This window comes from Sciurus vulgaris (genome assembly GCF_902686455.1).
Source record: "Sciurus vulgaris genome assembly, chromosome: 14".
Taxonomy (NCBI): domain Eukaryota; kingdom Metazoa; phylum Chordata; class Mammalia; order Rodentia; family Sciuridae; genus Sciurus; species Sciurus vulgaris.
In genome coordinates this window covers 19,643,641-19,665,152 of record NC_136475.1, presented here as the reverse complement: position 1 = coordinate 19,665,152, position 21,512 = coordinate 19,643,641, and the positions used below count along the sequence as shown (strand labels likewise).

General features: G+C 47.2%; 1 protein-coding gene and 1 long non-coding RNA gene across 21 annotated transcripts in view; one reads left to right on the top strand and one right to left on the bottom strand.

Annotated features, from left to right (window-relative positions):
* LOC306644341 overlaps nt 1-18,686 on the bottom strand; it is an 83,319-nt gene extending 64,633 nt beyond the window's left edge. Inside the window, exons 1-7 of one of the 19 annotated variants that reach the window (XR_013759311.1) lie at nt 17,973-18,144; nt 12,554-12,823; nt 11,010-11,165; nt 7,988-8,106; nt 5,678-5,845; nt 1,615-1,848; nt 149-908 (exon numbers count right to left, since the gene is read on the bottom strand). This is a non-coding gene — a long non-coding RNA (uncharacterized lncRNA). The other 18 variants (XR_013759313.1, XR_013759319.1, XR_013759307.1 and 15 more) reach the window with 18 other exon arrangements.
* Nucleotides 1-21,512, top strand: part of LOC306644335 (uncharacterized protein) — a 132,005-nt gene that overhangs the window by 80,111 nt on the left and 30,382 nt on the right. The gene's annotated exons all lie outside the window — the stretch shown is intronic.

The following is a 21,512-nucleotide window of genomic DNA, read 5'->3' as shown; positions in this document are numbered from 1 at the left end:
CGACCATGTATCAGAGGTGACCCAATGCCACATGGAGGTCAATTTGGGAAAAAAGAAAAAAGGAAACCTGCAAAGAGCATTTCTTTTTTTTTTTTTTTTTTTTTGTGCCTTTTGTGGCAACAACACGTGACCAGTTTGAACTACATTTTACAAGATCTATGTAAACTTTAGCAGTTGAGCATCCCTAATTCAAAAAATCTATATAAACACTGCTCCAAAATTCGGTTACAAAACAAGAGTTTCAGATGCTGAGGGACTAAACTGCCTCATGAGCAAAGGCATTATAGCTATGGTTTACTCATCTCCTTGGATATTTTAAAGAAATGTCAATCAAAAAAAAAAAACAACCAAAATACAGGAATGTTAAAACAGATAAACAATTTTAAAGTAAAAGATTAAGGTTGTTTTTAAAATTAAACATAGGATTATATGATTTGGTTATTCCACTTCTGGGTAAAAATACTGGATAGAATTGAAAGCAGGTGTCAGAGAAATTAGTGTGCCCAGTTCACAACAGCATTGTTTACAATAGCCAGAAGGTGAAAGCAAACTAAGCGTGCACGGGCAGACGAGTAGATAAACACAGTGGGGTATGTACATACGATGGATTATGATTCAACCCTGAAAAGGAAGGACATTCTGACACATGCTGTGACAGAGATGAACACTGATGACATTATATTAAGCGAAATAAGCCCAAGGCAAAACATTGAGTGTTGTCTACTTATGTGAGGGATCCAGCTGATTCCACAGAGACAGCAGAATGGCGGTTGTCAGGCAAGGTTCAACAGGGTGGTAGTGTCTAGTAGGTAGACTTTTAGTTTAATCAAGTCAGAAGAGTTCTGGAATGGGCAGTGAGGATGGTCATGTATCAGTGTGAACGTACTTAATGCCACTGAACTGCATGCCTGAAAATGGTGCGGTCTGTGTTATATGAATTGCACAGTAAAGGAAAAAAAAACCCTGTTTATTGACTAGTAGTATTTAATCAGTTCTGATTCTGTAAGTATGTCAAAAATTGAATCCAGGACAGTACTCTGTGGTCTCTCATAGGATCTTTCATAACTGTTTACCTTGACATCAGAGCTGTGGTTAGTTACCCACTTATGATCTGCAAACCTGAAATCAAAGTCCAGCTCAAACACCGTGTTTGAACTTCAGATGATAAAGCTGAATTCTTTGGTGACATGGCCAGCAACTACCCTGACAGTCTCCGTGACTAGTGTCACTGTGGGCCAAATTATACAAAATACTGACTTACTCTATTGATGACAAAGGTATCGAAATCAGTTCGGCTGCCCTGAAAACATTTTCCACCACGTGATTTAAGATGACAAGATGAGGACTTGGTGTAGCTCGGTGGTAGAGCCCTGGTCTAGCATGCATAAGGACCTGGGTTCAACCCCAGCACCACCAGAAAACCAAAACAAGGTTTCTATACAAATACCATGCCATTTTATGAAAGAAACTTGAGCATTCATGGGGTTTGCTATGCACACAGGCCCTTGAACCCATGCCCAGGGACACGCGCGAAGACCTCACAACCAAAAGGTGCTAAGCAAAGCACATGAAAAGGTCAAGCAGCTGAGGGACACCATGGGACTGAAGCTCTACCTCTTGGTGATCTGGCTTGGCTCCTGCACATCTGGCTCCAGACCTCATTATCCAGCAGCCTCTGCAGCATCACATCTACCAACTGCTCAATGATCTTCAAGACCGCATCCGGGATCAGAAACATGGAGGAGTCACGCTACTTATTCTGTGTGGTGATCTGGATGGTGTCCGCCACAAAGACGTTGGATGTCCTTTCCAATTTCTGAATATCAACCCAAGGGATTACAAGTGGAACTGAAAGAGAAAAGTGCAAATTCACATCCCCCATAAAGTGGGAGCCAAACTTTAAGCATCAGTAAATAACAATCCAAAGTTCTATTTCTTTCTTTTAAAATGCAAAAGTCTCAAAGCCTGTGCAGGAGAAGAGTACACAACTGCCTGACAGCTGCTGGTGAAAGCCAATTCATGGGCTAAGGGTTTTCTTAAAGACTGAAGTGTCATCTCCCAGGTTGCTGGCTACTGCATACTTTCAAGGACCATCATTTTGCAACCCAACAGCATACATCTTCAAGAATATTTCAACACTCATGCAAAAGTTTCTGAATCACACAAAATCTACTTTCAAAAACAGCACTCACACATCAAGGTAGAGGAAAAAGGAGTGTGCAAGAGGGTTATTCATTTCTCGTTCACAGAAGCGGGCTGAGCATCGAGTCTGTGTCACATGACTCTTATTATGCTTAGAAGACACTACAAACAGATTCTATGAAATGCTAAGGTAATACAGTACAGTCAGGCACAGCGTATGTGCACCTCCCAGCTACCTGCAAGCCTGAGGCAGGTGGCTGTCTTGATCCCAGGGTTTTAGGTCCAGCCTGGGCAACAAAGCAAGACTTTCATTTAGAAAAAGAAAGCAGGTGCTGGGACATAGCTCAGTAGCAGAGCACTGGCCTAGCATGTGTGAAGCCCTGGCTTTGATTGCCAGCACTGCTGTGGCACACGCCTTTAGTGACAGTGACCCAGGAGGCTGTAGGATCCCTCCTTGCTAGGGAGGTAACTTGGCTAGTCCTTGTCTCAGAAAGCAAGGTTGGGGTGAGGGGCGGGGCTCAGCAGTTAAGAGCTCTGGCTTCAATCCTCAGTAATACTGCTACTAATAAAGATAATGTAAAATAGTGCAGGTCATACCTTTTTAAACAAACATGCTAGTCCCAGATTTTTCTTGGGGGGTGTACCAGGGATTAAATTCAGGGGCACTTGGCTACTGAGCCTCATCCCCAGCCCAATTTTGTATTTTATTTAGAGACAGGTCTCACTGAGTTGCTTAGTGCCTTGCTTTTGCTGAGGCTGCCTTTCAACTTGCTATCCTTCTGTCTCAGTCTCCTGGGACGCTGGAATTACAGGTGTGCACAGTAATACCCATCCGAGAATTACTGTGGATATGGTGATAGGCAGTAGGCTAATGCAGAAGAAAATGGGAGAAGATAAAGTCATATCTGTTAGCCGATTCATCATACAGATAACAAGTGGAAAAACATGATCGAATATTAGCAATAATTAATTTTTTCCAAATATCATCCTAACAATTAGGTTTAGTGACAATCCTTAGTGTCCAAAATTAAATCACTTCCTTTTCACATCAGAGAATGAATGTCATATTGTAACATTTCCTTCCACTTATTTAGCGATAGCATTTTCGATGCCTTTAGAATTGTAAACAGCCTCATTTCTATGTCAGGCCTGGGACTACTCTTTTCCACCTATGCCAGCTCTTCTGTCCACACTGGTTTCATCTACACTGCCTCCTTGAGTTCATTACGTGACTGCTCTATGAAAAACCCTGCACTTAAGCAGCACAAATAGGAAAAACTAACCTACAAGCAAATAAGTAATACCAACTTGGCCAAACCCAGCCCAGAAACAGACATGGCGTACATTAAAGGGGACAAGGAAGGCGTGGTGGACGTGACCAATCTGAACCGGGGTTTGAAGGACAAACAGGAGTTTCTAAAGAGGCTAAGGACAGAAGGAAAAGCAGGGTGTTCAGTTGGAAAAGCATTTCAGAAAGAAGGATGGCCAAGGTTAGGCCAGGACCCATTCCAAGCAAGGTCAGGAGAGGACTGGGCACACAGGGCAGGGTGCTGAGGCATCAGAACCGAGGCTGGTGAGACTGAAAGAGAAAACAGCATGTGCAGGAGGCTGGCCACAGCACACATTCAGCAGGAGGCCTCCCACTGGCTGCACTTGGAGAATAAATGAAGAAAACCACACATACATGTGCGTCTCCCGTGCCACCCAGCACGGGATCTTGAAATGGCTTCTGAAAGTGCTGTCAGTGGCATGGCTTTTGAAACCTTGAACACACAACTGACATGTGTGGCCTTGCTTTTCCTGTGGGAATGCCAGTACTGAGGACAGTGCCCACTGCTGTTGCGATGTCATAAATTCTTTCTGGATTTGAAGTGGACCCAGGTAAAGCGTTCTGCATATACAACAGTCATGATGTTCAAGGACGAGTGTTTTAAAAGATGTCCTTCTCATTAAGAAGCACAAGTACATGCTACTCCTTTAGAAATATTCACCCATCAGATATGATACTGTATCTTCAACAGGATCTATGGTAGTAAAAGGTCTTGAGTAGCTATTTAAATAAGTTACACAGATATGCAGAAGCAGAGGTGGTTGATACTGATGTACAGCCAGCCTTGGCGGGGCACCCGGACCTTACAGCAGCAACAAGAGCAGTAGGTGACCACCTTCTCTGCCTCAAGGACAACGAACCTGGCCTCCAACGTCACCACCGCTTCTCAGAACTTCTTGGGCTCCCCTTCCTGCTCAGCAAGCCTGCTGCTGCTCTCTTAAGCAATCAGACCCTGACACAGAAGGGACAGGGCCTTCATCCAGGGAGCTGGGCAAAGGGAAGGAAGAGAGCACAAGGGACAGGAAGCAGGAAAGACAGATGCACCCAGGCACTTGAGGAATCTCTGTTGCTTCAACGACAATCACCCCTGACCAGTACCCTCAAACAGCCACAGCCAGAGGGGGAAAAAAGAAGGCAGAGATCGATTAACCATCACAAGGTTGCAAAACTCAAGGAAAAGTCTCTCGGTCACTCACTGACCACGAAGCTCTGGCTGAATCAGCTGACTTCTAAGGTTTTGAGAATTTTAATTCACAATTATTTTCCAAATCCTCCCTACACTCATGCTACAGTTTGGATCTTCAATGCCTCCCCAAGGTCCATGTGTTAAAGGCCTGATTCCCAGCTAGTGTATTGGGAGGTGATGGAACTGCACAAGGTGGGGTCTGGCGGGCCCTTGAAGAGCACAGTAGGACCCCAGCCCCTTCCTCTCTGCTCCCTGGCTCACCATGAGGTGAACACTTTTGCTCTGCCATAAGCGGCTGCTGTGATGTGCTGTCCCATCACAGGCTCACAAACAAGGGGGCCCACCAGTCACGGACTGGAGCCTCCAGAACTGGGAGCCAAACCAACCTTCCCTAAGTCAGTCTCTCAGGTGTTTGTGACAGCGATGAAAAGCAAACCAACACAAGAGATGCGAAACCCAGTGACTGGCTCTGGTGTGGGAACTCACAACAGCCTCGAAGAACTACTCAACTAGGACACAAGAGTCTCTTTAAAACACGAACGAATGTCTTCATTAGGTTCAAAAAGGTCCGTATAAAGCCAACTGCAGGATCTGGAGAAGACTAATGCCGTGCACCACCAGCCACTCTGTACTTGTTGAAGGTGGAAGGGAGGACCCTGGTCAAGCTTCCAGAGGCCGGAAGCACTCCTAAACCCCTGGGTGTGCGGGAGAGAGCAGAGGGCACAATCTGACACTGCAACTCTTTTGCCAAACACCACCACCAAGAAGGGACCTTTGTGATCTGCAGTGGTGACAAGGGTCTAGAATAAAGGCTGTGGCCCATTTCTCAAGGGTGACAGTCTGTCGTTACCTGTCCTTTTCTTTTTCTTAACATTTTCATTTGTGTTTTATACGACTCTCTTATGAGAGCTTCTTAAGATGAGTCGGTTTTCTCAGGGGTGTTACCAAATCCTCACTGTATAAGTCCTTTTAGAAATGAAACCTGGGCACTCATGTTAAAATAATCTAATCATAATTACTATAAAATAAACCTCAGTGCTGGTGAAGTTTACTGTTTTCTTCCTTATTTATCAGGCTCTGGAGCCGACTGGCATGGCTGAAAACAGGATTTAGTGGCTCCAAGCAGACGTGATGGTGGCCATAGGGCCTCCCAACTGTCATGGCTGCATGTCTGCTCCCAGGAAGAGCTGAAGCAGAGGGATTTTTAAGTTTTATGGAGCAGCCAAGGGCCCAGGAAAGGTCCAACTCTCACACCTTGTGGATCTGGCCCGAGGAGTGCGAAGAACAAATGCCACGATGTGCTCTCACTCCCCAGCACTGCCTCCTCAGGTTTCCTTTCTTCCTTCCTTTTTTTTTTTTCAGGACATACTAGCTTTGAAGTGTCACAGATCAAAACTGTCACCCCCAAACATGCCACTTCAGCATAAGGATAACTTTTAGCCAAAGATAATTGAGAAACAAAAAAGACCGGGTACCAGAAAGACTGTCTGCCCTGCCCCATCTGCCTCGAGTCAGGAGGGACTCTCTATCTGCACAGGTGTGTCCCCCTCTGTCCTGGGAAGACACCTTTGACTTCTTGATCTCGGCAGCAAGAGGGGCTCACACAGCCTCACAGAGACAGCTCTCCCCTGCCATTAGTTTCCCCATGTTTACCTCCCCGACCCTGCGCCACCCCAGAAGATGGACCCCTTTTCCTGTCACTTCAGTCCTCAGTCAACTGGTTGCTTTCCCTTAAGGTGCTGTGCAAGGTCGATTCTAACCACCCTACCAGTTACAAGGCTGAGTTTCTGCCACGTGTATACACTCTGCATGCATTCAAATCAACTCGTTCTCTCTTGCTCATCTGCTGTACAGTGATGTCATTTCCAGGGCCTCAACTACAGAACCTAGGGAGAGGACATTTTTCCTTCTCCTACAGAAGGGATTCAGGAAGCAGCATAGCAGAAATCAATTTCCTTCCTCCCAAGCAAGGGAAATACCTCGAGAAAAGAACCACTACAGTTCACCTTAGGCCAAGAGAGGCAGGTCAAGTGTTGCTGATGCTCAGTTCCATCAGACACAGGACATCGAGGCACAGTCCATCGGCAAGGATGAGGGGTGTCCCGAGAGCTGTGTCTTTTACCATAGCCCAGGTCAGCTCTGACCCCACACGTAAGAAGAGGTCATGCCCTGGCTGACAAGCACTGGATGGCCTCGGTCACCCCTGCTCACATCCCCGAGTCCCCAAACGGAAAAGAGTGCTTCTCTTTCTTCCTCTAAAACTAAAAATTCACTTTGCCACCCTTTACTAAAAGCTGGAACTCTTCAGGTTTGTTTTAAAAAAAAAAAAAACAAAATCCATGGTCTGGGAGATTCACCACGTTTCTATCAGTGCATTCTACTTATACACAGTAGTGGGGTTCACTCTGACATCATCATACAGGCATGGAATAGAATGAGCTCCATTTCCCTCCCCTGGGCTTCCTACTTTAGTGGGCTCTCTACTACGTATTTGGTCTTTAATTAGTGCTTTGTAGGTATGCATCAAAGATGGGATTCACTGTCGTATATTCATATATGTAGACAGCACTATTTTGACAATTTCTTTCCACACTGGGGATCCTTTGAATAGAGGAGATGAACTGAGGGGAAGGAAGGAGGAACAGGAAGAGGGAGGAAAGACGGATTGCTTTGGGGAGGTTTTATCCCAAGGGAAGAAAACTGTACTGCAGGCTTATGTGTTCAAGTGTGTAAGGAGAGTTCAATGTAGAACGAGGAAACATGTCCCTGCCCAACAGGATCTTAAAGCACCAATCACCATCATGTCCTTGCAACCACACCAGGACGTATGGACACATACCTCCCAAGATTCCTCTCCTGCCTCCGCAGACCTTAACTGGCTGTAACTCCATTTAATTAACATCTGCAGAACAAACATCCACTATTAGTGGGACCAGAGCACTAGGTCCAATGTGGTGACAGATGTTACAGCTAATGAGAAAATGAGTCAGGAATAACTAATTTGAGGAAGAAAATAACATGTTGCTCTGCAAAAACAGAAATCCTAACATTACGGTATCCCACGAGAAAAAAAAAAAGGATGATTATATCTGTAAAAGATAAAGGGAATTAGGACTGAGGATGATGCACCACCCCCTTTTTTTCCTAAATTTCAGGTGTATCTTTATGTGCCCCAAAGACTGACAGGTGACAAATTGAACTAATTTGGCTTTGCGCATTAATCCAAAAAGGGTAATCGGACTGGTGAAGACCATGGGTACGTGGCAAAGTTCAAAATGTCATGAAGAGTTATCCGAGATGGGGAGAAAGGTCGAGATCAAAGGGCCTACCTTCACCTTCCCCTTGACAAAGCTGGCCATGTCATCTTTATAATCAAACACAGACAGAGTATGGAGGAGATTCTGTCCCAGCCAGTTCCAGTGCTGGTTGATTTCCTCTAATGTGGCACCTGGATCACAATAGAAAGAGAGAGAGTGAAAAACAAGAGTCATTGTTTTGCCAACATTAAGTGCCTGTGTTAATGTTCTGCAAACGTCCCGTGCCAGGGTTCTCACACCCCGAGCCACCGTTTGTCACTGAATGCTGGCACGGTCTCTCCCGCCACTGCACTGGGATTTACAAACTTCAGTCCCATGGCCACTTAGGCCAGATCACCAAGCAGGAAAGCCTTGGAACTGTCCTGTGACCACTCTACACACCTTGATCATGTGCAGAGCACCTACCACTCAAGTGTCAGAAGCATTTGCAATGGTACAGCTGTTCCAGCATGGAACACACCAAGTGGCAGATGATTCTCAACAGTGTCATTTAGTGTCTCCCGTGAGAAGAGAGGCAAAAATGGAGGAAGGAGGGACTGTTTAGAGGGAAAAGAGGGGTGGGAGGGGTGGGGGGGATGTAAAAAAATAAAAGAATGAATCAAACATCATTACCCTGTGTAAATGTATGATTACACAAATGGTATGCTGTTACTGCATGTACAAACAGAAACAACATGTATCCCATTTCTTTACAATTAAAATAAATTAAAATTAAAAAAAAAAAAACCTGTATTTAATACCTAATCCACCAAGTATCACAGCTTAGCCTAAGCTCCTGTCAACATGTTCAGTTGCCCCACAGTTGGGCAAAACCATCCAATACAAAGCCTATGTATTATAAAGTGTTGAAGAGCTCACGTAATTTATTGCATACTATGCTGAAGTGAAAAGTCCAAGGTTTGTACGGCTATGCTTCCCCATGACCGAGAAGTCCAAAAACCGTGAAGTCTGACCACGCAAAGTCAGGGGGCCATCTGGACACATCACTTTCCTTCGCCTTACAAATCTTCAACAAGGGGCCTCGGTCACCTTCTTTGCATGCTTCCCCGCTATCTACCCACCATGCCCTTACTGGGCACTGACTACATGCCCAATGCTGTCCTGGGCACAGGCCCTCCTGAGAGACACTGCAGCCAGAGAGACACTGGAACTTTTATTTCCGTGAGGGAGGCAGGAAAAAAGTGTGACCTGAGTGCCAGCAGGGAGTCAGCACAACGGATGTCTGAGCTCTAGCCTGAAGGACTGGGCATGCTCCTCTGTCTACAACCCCAAGCCACTCACTCAATGCTCACAACTGCTCTCTCTGCCTAAAGCAAGGCACCTTTACAAGCCTGGAGAGACTTTGGTCCATGTGAAATTAAAATAGTAATAACAACCTGTCTCCCTTCCAACCTGTTATCCACAGATCTTTTGCCAAATAACACAGTTCACTCATGAAATAGTTTAATTCTCTCTTCCACCTAGTTTAAAAGAAAAAAAGTACTCTTAGAGGCCCCCCTCTACTTCCCTGTCCTGTCACACAGGAGCCTGGAAAAGACAGGGATCATCCTCACAGGCCGTTCTTCCCATTCCTACTCTGAGCTGGTTCCACCCAGGGCCTTTCCTACCCTTTTTCTTTGTACTTTATTGGACACCCACATTCCTGGGCAGAGATCCTTTCTCAATGCTCAGCAGACAACGAAGTATGAGGGCGAGGCCATGACATGCAAGACGCCCAAGTAATGCCTGCACAAGTACAAGTATCTCAGTCCACAGCACAATCCCCACACCAGAACATACCCATGCCTCCCATCCTCACTCCCCACGAGAGAACCCTGAAAAGAACAATTCACTACTCAGGACCTTCTGAGGGCAGGACAATGGTAGAAAACCAGTCACTGGCAAACCTGACCTGTGACGGCACAAGGAAAACTACCTTAGCACCCGGCAGCCCAGTGATGCAGTCTCTTGGCACAGACGTGCAACATGGGGCAGACTGCCCAAGTCGGACACAGCCCTTGTACTTTGCCCCCGGCTATTACCACACATGGACACACCGGGAAAACCCTGTTAATCAGACACCAAGACCGTAAAGGAAACGGCCACTTCATACCCTGTTGTGGGCTGTGCCATGTTGGCAGCGCCGGGATGGCGCCTGATCACATCAGCAGCGAGGAGGTTAATTGACATAAGCACACTCAGGTGATTTTCTCGACCACGCACACAATGTATGCGCATGTGTTCTTGAGCACTAATTGCCTGCTCAGAGCGTCTCGCCTAATCTTTGCGTAAGAGGCGTGGCCCTGCTCTCCGCCTCCTGGAGGTGATATAAGCGTAGGCAGAGTGAGACAGAGACAGCAGCCATTAGCAGAAAAGCAGTAGAAGAAGACTCAAACACGAAAGCAGCTAGGAAACGCGCGACAGCAGCTAGTAGGGAAAAGCGGCACAGCAGCTAGCAGGCAGCAGCAGAAGGCAGATTGCAGAACGGAGAACTGAGATGCATCACTAAACCACCTTAGGTAGATGTACCCTTAGTTCACAGGATGCAGGACTTTAAGGTGTAGCAAGTCTCTTCCTCTAAGCTCTAAGCAAAGCCTGTCTTTCTCTCAAAGTTTCTCTCTTAAGCAAAGTCTCTCTCTCCTCTCAAAGCAAGTAAGCCTCATTTCCTCTATCCTCTATGAACAAACAAGAAAGCAGCGCACTAAAGAGAAAGATAGAAGTAGCTCAGTTTCCACTCCACCACCCAAAAGACCCGTGCAAGTTGTTGCTGCAGGCGGTGACAAATATCCACGGATTCTGGAACCGTAAAGAGCCAGCGACAATACCCAACAACACGTGAGTGCCCTGAAACACACCCCTCAGAAGCCTGGCTCACTCACGCTCACAGCTCAGTGTGCTTCTGATCACTAAGAAAGAGACAGACATGTGGAGGAGAGCCAGAGCTCCTGAAAGCAGGTGAGGTTCCCTGGGCGTTACCTGCAGGCTCACCAACAAGCAGATGCTCTGCATGCTCAGACCTCAGGGTCTGGAACATTCCAACAGGAACAAGACTCACCAGTGGCTATGGCCCAGTGAACATTGCATCCATCCAGGAACTCTCCACATGCTATGGGAGAGTACACCTGTGAGCCGGGAACTTGAAGCAGAACTCAAAAGGGAGTGACCTCGGTGTTGGAATCCAGCACTGCCTCCAGAGCACCCACCAGGCCACCTGCAATGCAAAAGAGAAGCAAACACACCTGTGAGCTCAGGGACGTGCAGACCCGCAGCCAGTGTGCAGCTGCCATTCCCACATGCGGAGGCAGCATGGTCACTGGTGAGAGCCCAGGCACTGCTCCAACACCCTGCACAGTCAGAGCTCCATGGGGCCCAGAGCTCTAGCTCCTCACACCCATTTCCCCAGCATCTGCTGTTGGAGTCAGACTGCCCGATTGGAACTTCAGCTCTACCACTTTCAAGCTGTGTGGCCTTAGGCAAGTCACCTGATTTCTCTGTGCCCTGGTCTCTTTGGAAGATAAAGCAACCACGATATGCCTCCAAGGGTAATTATGGAAATTAAGTCATCATTCAAAGTACCTAGACTACTGCCAGGCCCTTCAAGCACCAGGTAAGTGTTACCTGTTGGGATCCTCATCATATCCACATCTCACATGGAAGAATAATCCCTTCCCACTCCAGAAAGGTACCCTGAGAAATATGACAACACATCCAAGACCCCGCAGGACAGAAGGCACAGGTAGCAGGTGAAGGACTGGCATTCTGCTGTGATGACTGGCATCCTGAATCAATGGCAGGGGAACAAACCCACTCCCTCCTCCCTGGAGGAGCTGAAGCCCTCCACCTTCCTTTGCCCACGCTCCTTCACTACTAGGCCCCAAGAGGGCCCTGAGTGGCCTGAGGAGTTTATTTTGGTTTAAGACCCCAATGTTTAAGGAAGTTGAATCATTAAGCAGTACGTCACTAACCTGCCACCCCATCACCCCAGAGTGTGCAGCATGTTTCACACCAGCAGGGACGTGTGCCGACACAACAGCGCACCCCACAATTCAGAAAGTTAACGCTGGGACATTCCTACCCTCTGCTCCTCAGATCCCGCCAGTTTCCAAGTGCCTCACAAACCCGTCCTAAGGGGAACAAACACATCGCCACTCCCACCTTGGCAGCAGGGCACACTCTGTCACTGGATGGCCCTCATGATTGCAGGTTGGCTGGGGCCTGCAGCTCTCTGCAGCTGCCCCACATCAGAGAGGACTAGGGCACATCCACAGGAAAAGATCCAAATTCAAAACTGCATGTACGGGGCATGGGGCTGGGGCTCAGTGACACAGCACCTGCCTGGCATGTGGGAGGCCCTGGGTTCCATCCTCAACACCCTATAAAAGAGAACAAATAAAAGAAAGGCCTATTAACATCCAAAAAAATTATTAAAAAAAAATGCTTGTACAGTAGAAACTGAACACAGGTTGCTTTTGCACCACTGTAGAATGAAAGACTCTAATCCAGCCCACAGGAGTTGAGAACTACCTGTCTTGTGAGTCTACCACATTGGACCTATTCAGAATCACCCACTGCCTTGAACTGTCACATCGCTCAACACACCTTTGACTTCCTTGAGCTTGATGGTTTCAAAGATCACTGGCCAGATCTTCAGCAGCAAATCCCAGTTTTGGCTTGTCTGATGCTGATTAGATTCAGGTTAAAGTCTCTGGTCAGCCTCACAGAAGGAATGCTATGCATCACATCCTCACAGGTGGACATAATTTCAACTTGTTCCTCTCCTGGTGATGTTCACTTGGTCTCTTCAGTTAGTGGCTGCTTGGGCTCTGCACCATGAACTTACTCCTTTTTCCCTTGTAACTCACAAGCCTCCTACAGACAAATAATGAAGTTATGTAAATTTCCCATTCCTCAAGCTTTCAATTTATTCACTTTTATCAGTATGGTCTCATCTTTCCTGCTTTTATTCAATGAGTCAGAATTCATTACTATTATTTACTCGGATGCTCTAATTGTCCCAGGTTTGGCAGGTAGGAATCCCTTCAAGCTGGGTTCTGTGTCATTTGGACATGAACTCACGGTTTTTCATAGTCTCTGCCACAATAAAATATTCCAATATCGTCTCCTACTTTCCCTGCTCCAGCCCTGAAATGGGACATTTTTCCAGGAATTCCATTTCCTTTCATGAGGTTTGCTACGCAAAATCCATCTGTTATTCCAGTGGCTTGGGAGGCTGAGGCAGGATGATTGTGAGTTCAACCACAGCCTCAGTAACTTAGCGAGGCCCCATGCAACTTACCACAACAGTGGCTCAAAATAAAAAAAAATAAAAAGGGCTGGGGATGTGGATCAGTGGGTACGTGGCCCTAGGTTCCATTCCTGCTATAAAATAAAAATAAAAAGCTGGTATCTGGAAGGTCAATGCTAACAGGGTCTGTGTGTATACATATGACTCATGTATTTGCACACAGGCATACACATCTCTAATGCAATGACATAGTCTGTGTGTATGTACACATAGTCTACATACAGAAAAACTGAGTTCACACCGATGCCTCCTGCGACCCACTCCCCGTGTTCATTCTTACTTCTTTCCTTGTTCACAGCTCTCTTCTCCAACAGAGAAGCCCAGCCTCCACCACCCTTCATAGATTTACTTGCACATCAACCCTCTCTTGCTGCCAACCTCCACACCCAAGAGACACCCTCCTCACCCTGTGCAACCTCTTCCTAGGTGACCGGCACCTACACCTTCCTCACCTGCCCTACGGGATAACTTTCCCCAGCAGAAGGAAAGATGATTTTCCCCAGCAAAAGGAAGGACATGTGTGGTTTTACAGCAATTATTCTTTGGCTAGTCCCCTGACCCTTTAAGGGTTTGTTATTTGGTGTCAGACGACGGAGCGCGGGACAGGAAGGCTGTCCTGTCTGCTGGATGAAGGGCTGACACTTAATACAGAACCCACAGGCAGCTTAGGGGAGCTCAGTGGAAGAAAACAGCAGGCTGGGGTAAAGGCACTTAAGGCTGTGTTTTCAAAGGACAGGTGAAACGCCATGTTTCTCTAGCAAAGATAAAAAATCCTGGTGGAGACACCGAGGAAGACTAGAAAGGAGCCCATCCCAGGAGGCGCTTCTCAGACTTCTCTGACAGAACCCATGTAGACTATGTAACAGCAGCCTGGGGGACTCTAGGTGACATGGAAAGAAGAGAACAGGGAGGGTGTGCAGCACCTGGACAGCCACAGAGGGGTACTGAGTTTTGATGCAGAGTGGGGATTTCTCTCACGTGCTTCTGGAAAGGTTTGGAGGTCTGTGTCAACCTGGACCCTTCAACTGTTGGGCAGGTGGGCAGGGCAGCAATCAAAAAGCCACAAGGGGACTTCCAGCTTCAGTTCCCGCATACAAAGAGCTTGGGAAGCACCCCTCCCATAAATACCAGCAGAGGCCAAGCAGACTGCAAATCAGAGGCTTTTCTTGGACTCATCGGAAAACCGAGGTCAGGGGTCAAAACATAACCCCCAAAGCTACAGCAGCACAAGTAATCCAAGTGCTGAGACCTGCTCCCCCAGTGCTGAGGTCATGAACTGCAGGACACTTGAGTCCTGAGTCTGACAATGTGCGGGGGCCTGACTGAAAGACAATAAGAAAGCCCTGGTGCTGCGATCTTAAGGGACCCCAAGGCAGCACGGGTGTTCTCACCAGAAACCCACCAGTTCCCACTGAAAGACCCCAGGGACACCTTCCCAGCTCTCTGGACAAGGGAAGAATAAGGCCATGAGGCATCCTCAGGGCCTCACCCCAGCTGGGGAAAGGCCTTCTCTGGCTCCTGTGTCCCCTGTGGCTTTCCTGTCCCCACAGAGGTGGGAGGAAGTGGCTAGAAAACACTTGGGAAGGTCACAGGCCAGGGTCACACGTCCACTGATGACTGAGATTGATCGATGATTCTAGGACCCTCCCCCTTGCCAACAGCAAAAGCTCCAGGATAAATGAGAGCACATGACAGCTCAAAGAGCAGGGAGACTGGGAAGTTCTCAACCCCGGGACAGAGGGGTGACCCAACCAGGGACATGGAGGAATGTGAGGCCTCTGGTACTGTCAGCGACAGTAAACTGCAAAGAGCCAAGTCCCAGCAGAGTAGCAAAACACACACAGAAGATGATTTCCTCACTTGTTATTATTTATACAACTATAAATAGTAAGTTGTTTATATACCATAATAAGTTCCATATATATATATCCATATATATATATATATATAAATATAAATATGCCAGCAGGCTAGAAAATACACATTATTAAAAGATAAAGCATGCATCGGAATGACACACAGATATGACAGATCTTGGTACTTTGAGAGAACTGTTAAAATAAGTGTGATTTATAGGTGAAGGGCTCTAAAGAAAAGGTATAGAGTATGGAAGACTAGGTCATGAAAGCAGACAGAGGGAAACTCTAAGACATGAAAAACAAAATAAATAGAAATAAACAAAAATGAAGATTGCCCTTCATGGCTCATCAGTAGATGGGACAGTCAAGAAAACAATCAGTGAACTTGAAGACAGATCAACAGAAACCCCCAAACCCACTGAAAAGCCAAGAGAGAGACAGAGACACAGGAAGTACACAATATCTGACTGCTGGGGATAATTCCCAAAGATAGAAGGACCCCAAACTGGAAAAACAGGAGACGAGGAAAGCAATCATGTAAAGAAATAATGGCCAAGAATTTTCCAAAATTAATGACACACCTCAGATAACAGATCCAAAAAGTACAGAGAACACCACGCAGATAATCCTAAAAAAACAAAGGAAAAATATTTACAAATCTACACTGAGGTATATCACATTCAAATTGCAGGAACAAAAAGAAAATCTTTAAAGAAGAGGGAGTGTGAAGCAGACAGCCTAGGAAGAACACGATAATTATAGCAGACTTCTCCAAGCATGTAATCAAGGGAGTTGAAATAAGGTGTTGAAAGAAATGAATCACAAATGAATAAATCTAAATGAAGTGAGAATTTTTTTGGGGGGGATACTTGGTATTGAATCCAGGGGTGCTCTACCACTCAACAACATCCCCACTTGTTTTATTGTTTGTTAAGAGACAGGGATTCAACAAATTGCTGAGGCTGGCCTCAAAGATGTGATCCTCCTGCCTCCTTCACCTAAATTGGTAGGATTACCAGCAAGGACCAACATGCCAGGCTGTGTCCAGTGAAATTATCCTTCAAAATTGGAAAAAAAAAAAAAAGACTTTCTTGAAAAAGAACAGGAAGTCCATATCCAGCGACCTAACCATCAAATTCATCAGAGAGAAAGAAAACACATAGGTCAGTAGCTCTGAGCTATGTAAAGAGAAGAAGTGTGTCTCAGAGAAAAGAAATGAAGGTAGATTCAAATTTCTTATTTTTTCTATTCCTAAGTAATCTAAAAGAAATGTTTGAAGGGTTAACAAAAAATTTATTGAGTGATTACACTATGTAAATTAATGAAATGGATGACAATGTCAGAAAAGATGAGACAGGATCTGGGAATACTAGTATATCTGCATCTCAGACAAGCATGGTGGTGCACACCTACAATCCCAGTGGCTCAGGAGGCTGAGGCAGGAGGATCACAAGTTTAAGGCCAGCCTCAGCAACTCTGAGACCTTGCTCAAAATAAACCTACAAATGGAGTGGGGATATGGCTCAGTGCTTCAGCGTCCCTGGGTTCAATCCCCAGTACATGAAAAAAAAAAAAAAAAAAAAAAAGTCTACATTTCATGTCAAACAGCATAATATTGAAGGCTGACACAGACTAATCTGGAAATTATGTTCCAAACCAGAAATATATACTACAAATTCTTTTCAACCAATTGTTGGCAACCTAACAGATAAATGGCATCGTCAAGCATTCAACTGCAAAGGAAGTCAGGAAAAGAGGTTCAAAAGAAAAAGAACAGAACAAGGGATAGAAAACAGTTACCAACCTGGTAGAGATTCATCTAACAATGCCAACAATCACTTTACATGTGAATGGCCTAAATACACCAACCAATCACCCAGGGATTTTCAGAATGGATTTAAGGAAAAAAAAAAAAAAAAAAAAAAAAAGGAAGAAAAGAAAACCAAGGCCCTCAAGAAACCCATGTCACAGTCACACAAAGGAAAAGGAAAGGGATGGGGCTAGGGATGTAGCTCAGTGGCAGAGTGCTTGCCTAGTATGCCCAACTCCCTGACTTCAATTGTTCACACCCCAAAAAATTCCACCAGCAAACAGGATCCACCAACATATAAAATAAATTATACCTCATGACCAAGTGGGACTTGCTCCAAGTATGCAACAATGGTCCAGCATTCGAAAATTCATCAATATAGAAGTGGGGGGGAATCACAAAATTATTCCAATTGATACACAAAGCATTTGACAAAAATGGAACACCCGTTCATGATTAAAGGAAAAACACATAGCAAATGAGGAATCAAGAACTTGTCTAACTTGATAATATCATTTACCTTCTCCCCCCAAAACCCTACAATGAACATCATACTTACGGAGAAACTCAACACTTTCCTGATAACCAGGAACAAGGTAAAGACAACTTCTCCTATCACTCCTATTCAACGTCACACCGAAAGATCCAGCTAATATGCTAAGACGAAAAGAGGAGACAGCAGGTATACAGACAGAGAGGAGAAATAAAACTCTGTTCAAAGACGACATGCTTTTCTTTAGAAAAATAAAGGAAAGAATCAAGAAAACTTAAGGAACTAAGAAGCACAGCAGAGCTGCAGGGCAGAAGGATAGCATGAGGACTGCTTTCCAACACTCCAGCAAAGGACGCTGTAACTTGGGCGTGGGGAGTAGACACCAATGACAAGCCAGAGAAACGCAGGAAGGAGAACAAACCCGAGGCAAGGCCATCCTGACACCGTGTCTCCCAAGAAGTCGCCACCTGCCACTCAGCCCGGGGCTGGGAGCTGCGGCCGGCCACCCCCGCGAGCCCCTTACGGCTGAGGCCACCGCCCCGCTCGCCTACTCGTCACGCCGCCCTAGGATGAAGGAGCCGCTGCTCCTCTCGGTCACCCAGAGCTTCAGGGCGTCCTTCAGCAGCACCTCGTCGGGCCTGTTTCCCTTTCTTCTGCGGCCCCGCTTCACGTAGCCCGGGCCAAGGCCGCAGGTGGCCCAGCTCGTAGGGAGGAGGCGGCGGCTGTGCGGAAACGCAGACCGGCGGGTGCCCAGCGCTCGCACTTCCGCAAGCGCAGCGGGAGGAGCGTCCCGGCGAACCCCGCGCAGCCCGCCCGGCCGCCCAGGCAGCGTCCGCACCACCCCGAGCCCCTCTCAGCCCCGCAGGCTGCACAGGCGCCTCCCGGGTTTCCGGGTCCCAGCCCCCGGCTGGGAGCGGCGGGCGCGGCGGTCAGCGAGACCCCAGGCCCGGCCCACCCCCGCCACCCCCTTACGGTGAGGTGACCGATCCCCTCCCCGTGCCCGCGGCGCTGCTGTGGCAAGAAGTAGCCGCCGCTCCTCTGGGCCACCCAGAGCTTCAGGATTCTTCACCAGCACCTCCTCGGGCTTGAGCCACATCCCGGGCGACCCGGCTGCACTGCGGGGAGCCGCTTCACATCGCCCGGCCACCAGCAGCACCGGGCCCAGTTCGCTCGGCAGGAGGCGTCGGCAGCGATAGCGCGGGAACCGCACACTCGCAGGTGCCCAGCGCTCGCAGTTCCCGGAGCGCAGTGGGAGGAGCTCGCCCCGCGCACCGCCGCGCGCCGCCCCGCCCCCGTCCCGCCCAGCCTCGCGGCGGCCCCGCCCCAGGCCCCGCCCACCCCATCGACTCCCGCTGCGCCTTGGTGGGGCGGGTTTCTGCATCCCAGCGGCCCGAGTCATGGTTCCCAAGTGGAGGAAGGAGGTCCGATCCCGCTGCCAGGTCCCCTCCCTCCTGTGCCTGCACAGATCGCGGGGAGCGCCTGGGCAGCGGCGCGGCTCCAACCCCCCGGGTGGCGGCTCCTGGGAAAGAGCTCAGGGTGGCGGGAGCCGCCCCCACACGCCTCATTCCAAGAGGTGGAGGAAGGACCTGGGAAAGAGACGTCTTCCTCTCCAAGCTGCGGTTTGACCAGTCCAGAGCCCTTTACCTCGGGAAGGACAGAATACACTAATGCAAACCAGTAAAGCAAAGTGTGTTTGGGTTTTAAAGAACATTTTGGAGATCTCCCAAAAATAGCATGGAAAATAAAAACAGTTATGTTCGGACTTGTTAGCACACTTTCTTAAAGATTTATTTTAATTCACACATCATACTTTTCCACATTTACCGGGCACTGAATGGCATTCTGCTACGTTTATACGATGGGTAATGAGCCTGTCAGGATAACTGGCATATCCATCACCTCAAACATCATTTCTTTGAAGGCACATTTGGGAAGCTCTCCCAAGTGAACCACCTGAGCTGCAGGAAAGGCGCTCATGAACATCAGCTCATATTCCTGAATGTGCTTCTGATGCAATCCATACACATTCACCCATACTTTCAATATTATTCAGTTTCATCTGTCAAATATTCAATAGGAAAGAAGCATGGAAAGACAGGAATTTGAACATTAGGTGGGAGGGGATGGGAAGAGCAGCATAGGGTAGTACAGCCTGACTCCTCTCTTCCCACCCCCCAGGCTCCTGCCCATGTCTCCCATTACTCAAGTCTGACAGAAGCTCATGGGAGGTCAGGATGCTCCAGGGTGCAGTTTTCAGAGGTCAGCCTTCCAGCACAGAGCAAGGTGGAGAGGGTAGCTGGAGCAGGGGATGGAGAGCATCCAGCACAGGTGCTAACAACTTCCTGTTCTCACTCCTTTGTGAGGGCTCACCACCCCTTGATGGTATAATTGCATTTTGTCCCTCAAAATCCATGTGTGGAAGTCCTCAACCCTAGTTCCTCAGAATGTGACCTAATGGAAATAGAGTCATTACAGATGTGATTAGTTGAAAATGAGGTTATTAGGGTGGGGTTTAATTCCGTATGATAGGGATTCTTACAAAAAGGGAACATTTGAACAGCCAGACCTACAGGGAGAATACCACGTGCAGATTGGAGATATGGCCAAGAGGTGCCAGAAGCTAAGAGAAAGGCCTGGAGCAGTTCTTGCCTCGCACCCTCACAAGGAACCAACCTGGATCTCAGACGTCCAGCCTGTTCCAATGCTGCTTCTGTGTTGAAACCTCCCGGTTTGTGGGACGTTGATAGGGCTGTCCTAGCAAAAGAAGACAGATGCTTCCTGAATCCTGCTGACAGCTGTTCAGCAGCACATCAGTTCCAACATTCAGAGAAAGATTCTGTTTGCTGCCTGGTGCTGGCTGACAGCAAGAGGGACCACAGTTCCTCAATGTGGCGTTCTGGCTGGGTTTTGCACATGTCTGTGCCCGTGTAGGGAACAGAAGGAATGCTAGTAGCCCATGCCATTTCGCAGCAGCAGGAGGACCCTGTTAGCACTGATGGCAGGAGGAGTGGTGGATGGAGGACGAGGCATCATTGTCCCTGCTGCTGTTCAGAGTGATCTCTGTGGCAACAGTGAACATCACATAAGATTGTGGAGTTAGATGGCTGTTCCCATGTGCCGTGGAAATGTTACGGAGAAACAAGTGAACACGAACTATTAATTCTCATGTGAAGGTCACCATATGGTGAAATTCAAAGAATCCCTTGTTTTCATAATCGCAGGACACACAAGGTGTTCTTCAGATCCTACAGAAAATCTTTGCAAGGGGGACATGCTGAACCTCAGCAGTTCCTTTGCAAAGAGGGGGACCCTGATGGGGAAGAAGTAGGACCTTAGATTTGTGAAGAGACCATTTGGTCAGATGCAGACCAAGCTGGACTGCCAAATCTCAGCTTTCTTTGCCTGCATGGTAGTTTCTCCTTGCCACTGGAGGAAATTTCCGTTTATTACAGGAAACCCTCATGCGGCTTCACCAGGGACTTGCAGTGAATGCCTGGTCTCCAGACCTTCCCCCGAAGCACCTCTCTGACTCCAGGAGCAGCATAAGAGAACTCCCAGCAGAGCCCAGCAGCAGGACTGAAGGTAGCCAGGGGATGGGGAAGGAGAAATAGATCATATCCTGATCCACTTGGGTCTTCCTCACATAAGTATATTGGGAATCAGCTGAGGATCCGGTAGGGGAGTGAATTCTAGAGTGTTTCGCCAAGAAGGGTGACGTGTAAGATTGGATTTAGCAATATTTACAAATATGCATACACTCACCTGGGATCCATGATTTAATATATTACATACTGGAGTGGTAAAAATATTTTGGAAAAAGTGGTATGAATATACTGTGAATTCACTGAAAACCACTCAACACTTTAAAATCTACTTGGAGAAAGCTGATACTTTTGGAAATGTTTATTGTCCATAGCAATACCTTGGGCCCATATAGATAGCCCTGATATGATTAGAAGATTAATATTCTTGTATAACTATGATTGTATATGTAAAATTTATGTAGACAATGTTACAGAAATGAAATAATTATTATAATAAATTTATGCCTATATATCTGTTCTTCATTATCTCCTTTGAATTCACCTGAA